The sequence below is a fragment of the Herpailurus yagouaroundi genome, unplaced genomic scaffold, assembly GCF_014898765.1.
Source record: "Herpailurus yagouaroundi ecotype Mexico unplaced genomic scaffold, PumYag 100, whole genome shotgun sequence".
NCBI lineage: Eukaryota > Metazoa > Chordata > Mammalia > Carnivora > Felidae > Herpailurus > Herpailurus yagouaroundi.
In genome coordinates, this window is record NW_024412391.1 from 41850408 (window position 1) to 41853621 (window position 3214).

The following is a 3214-nucleotide window of genomic DNA, read 5'->3' on the forward strand; positions in this document are numbered from 1 at the left end:
TGTGTATATATACACGCATGTGTATACGTATATGTGTGTATATATACACGCATGTGTATACGTATATGTGTGTATACACACATACGTATACGTATATGTGTGTATACACACATATGTATATGTTTATGTGTGTGTATACACACACATATGTATACGTATGTGTGTGTGTACACACATATATGTATATGTGTATGTGTGTATATACACACACATATGTATATGTGTACATATACACACACAGACCACATCTTCTTTATCCATTCATCCATCAATGGGCATTTGGGCTCTTTCCATACTTTGGCTGTTGTCGATAGTGCTGCTATAAACATGGGGGTGCACGTGCCCCTTCAAAACAGCACACCTGTATCCCTTGGATAAATACCTAGTAGTGAAATTGCTGGGTCACAGGGTGGTTCCATTTTTAATTTTTTGAGGAACCTCAAAACGGAACTGACTCTTGATACACGCAGCTACTTAGATGTATCTCCAGAAAGTTGTGCTGAGTGGAAACAGCTAATGTCAAAAAAAGTTACATACTGTTTGATACCATTTATATAACATTCTCAAAAATTATAGATCTGGAGAAGAGATATTTGCAGGGGACGTGGATGGGGAGTGGGGTAGGGGTGGGCATGGGTACAAAGAGACCATGGGAAGAAGTTTGTGGTAATAGATTGTATCCTGATTGTGGTGGTGGTTACCCAAATCTGTATATGGGGTAAAATTGCATACAACAACATTCACATCCATGCATATGTGACTATGAATGTAGGCTTAGACACTTGTGGAAACTGAATAGGGTCTGTAGTCTTTTAACTGGTCAGTTTCCTGGTTTTGGTAATGTACTACAGTTCTATAAGATGTCACCATTGGGGAAGAAGAGCGAATGATACTTTGGACTCTTTATACTTTTTTCTTAACTTTTAATTATTTCAAAATAAAAAGTTTAAAGTTAAACTTAAGTTTAAAGAGTTAAACTCCGTCCAGTGGAGTGAAAAGCAGGACTGTCGGGTTGATGACTCCTGGGCTCCTTCTCTTTCCTGCAGTGGGAGGGACTTTGCCATGACTCAATTTCTCATGGGACCAGGGGCCTACAAGAAGTCCAAGATTTGGGCAAGCTGGACCTTGAATCTAAAAATTTCATTCTTCTCCTGCAAGGCCGCTCTCACCTTTTCCCTATTAAAAGGTGTCTTGCAGCTCAGCCTCTTTGGAGTGTTCATCTAGACCTCTGCTCAAGATGGCTGTCTACTGAGTACTTGAAGAAGGTGACCCTGTTCCTGCTAATCCTTCTCACCATGAGTTCCAGGCCATTCCAGGTGAGGCATGGTGGTGTGTGCTCAACCCCTTTGATCAACCGACCTGAAGGTGGAAAGGGAGGGAACCAGGTGGATAATTGGGGCAGAAGGAAGAGCCAGTGCCAAGACTCTCCAAGGCAGGAGTGTGCCCAGCGTGTTGGAGTCTGAAATGCAGTTGAGTGTAGGCGTTAGTAGCCGGAGAGGTGATCAGAGCACTGACAGGAATTCAGGTAAGTCTCGTACGGAAGCCTCGTGTGCCACTGTGAAGGCTGGATTTTATTATGAGTGATATGAGGAAGCAATGGAAGGTTCTAGGCAGTGTGGGGACCAGATCTCACTTGTATTTTCACAGGATCCCTCTGTTTGCTGTGTTGGGATCGACTTCTGGGAGCTTGGTGGGGGGCAGGCAAGGGCAGAAAAGGCTGAGTTCTGAGGTGTTTATGGGTGTGTAAAGCCAACAGGCTTCACTGCTATTCTCCCGGTAATGGGCAAGAAAAATGGAGGAGTCGAGGATGACGGTGTTAGCCTACTCCTTCGTGCTGCATGAGCCAGACGCACTGGGTAGACTTTTAAACAATAGTTACAGGGTCATAACCTGTATTTTCTTTCATTACTCAATATTGAGAACTATTTCAAAGTCGGCATACTGTGAACCATTTCCAAGTTAATATAGAAACATATTCCTTTTAATGTTTGATATCTATTATGTGGCAATACCATGAGTCATTTAAGAAATCCACTGTTGATAGGCGTATTATTTTTCCGTTTGGTTTTCTGGAACAAGTGGAATGATCTGATAGCCTTGGCCAATAGATAATAATCTATCGGGTGAGTCTGCACTTCTGTTCATTTCCTACAGCTAGATAGTCTATTGTAAACTGCCTAAATATTTATTTTCAGAACCTACTTTTTTTCTTCCTGATTGCCAGAATAATACATCTTTATTTAAAAAATATATGTTACAGGGGTGCCTGGGTGGCTCAGTCTGTTGGGCGTCCCTTCGGCTCAGGTCATGATCTCGCAGTCTGTGAGTTCAAGCCCCACGTCATGCTCTGCGCTGACAGCTCAGAGCCTGGAGCCTGCTTCAGATTCTGTCTCTATCTCTGTCTGCCCCTCCCCTGCTCTCACTGTGTGTCTCTCTCTCTCTCTCTCTCAAAAAAAAATGAAAACATAAAAAAATATATATATACATATATATGTATGTATGTATGTTAAGGATTTTAAATGAGACTTTTCTTGTCACCAAGCTTCAAACAAGGCCCCAAAGACTGAGCACAATAGCTAATAGCCCGAAGGTGCAGAGAATGCTAAGAGTATGACATTTTTTTGTGACCCTTAGTTTACCGCCCACCTTGGGGGTTAAATACAGGGGGGATATAGAGGATTGAGCAAGACGCTTAATAGATTTCTTTTTAGAGAGTTTTTGAGTACTATAAGAATGTTCTTTGGTGAAGGAAAGCCTAAGCTTTGCGGGGCGGGAGCGGGGGGTGGGGATTAGTTCACAGAACCCCTCTGAGAGCTTTATGTGTGTCCCCTAGAGTCTGGGGACTTAAAATTATTTTCATGCTAAAGGCAAAAGGAGAGGACTGTGGTGGGCGACTGACTGAGCTGCTATCAATGAGTGGAAGGCGTACATGCATTACTGTGAGCCAAGTGGGACCCCAGGAAGGCTTAGACGTGCAGGGGACCCAAGGCAGGTTGGGTGATCCCAGCAGCAGAGACGGATATTGGGGGAGGGCCATCCTTTGGAAGCCAGGCCTGTGCAGAGTTTAATGAAGCCTGTGGGAGGAGGCAGTGGTTTGTGAAGGAAGCACTGGGAGATCCCCACTGGAACAGCCAGACAGAAGGAACCCGGGACCCCAGTGAGTATGAAACTACCATATTAGACCCATAGCTTCCCCCCCTACCCCCGGAGTTTT

General features: G+C 43.9%; 1 long non-coding RNA gene across 2 annotated transcripts in view; it reads left to right on the forward strand.

Annotated features, from left to right (window-relative positions):
- LOC121028549 (uncharacterized) overlaps nucleotides 1–3214 on the forward strand; it is an 11711-nt gene that overhangs the window by 1617 nt on the left and 6880 nt on the right. The window contains exon 2 of one of the 2 annotated variants that reach the window (XR_005789298.1): nucleotides 1187–1316. This is a non-coding gene — a long non-coding RNA (uncharacterized LOC121028549). Of the gene's footprint in view, nucleotides 1–837; nucleotides 1317–3214 lie in introns of those variants that run through there. The other variant, XR_005789297.1, reaches the window with a different exon arrangement.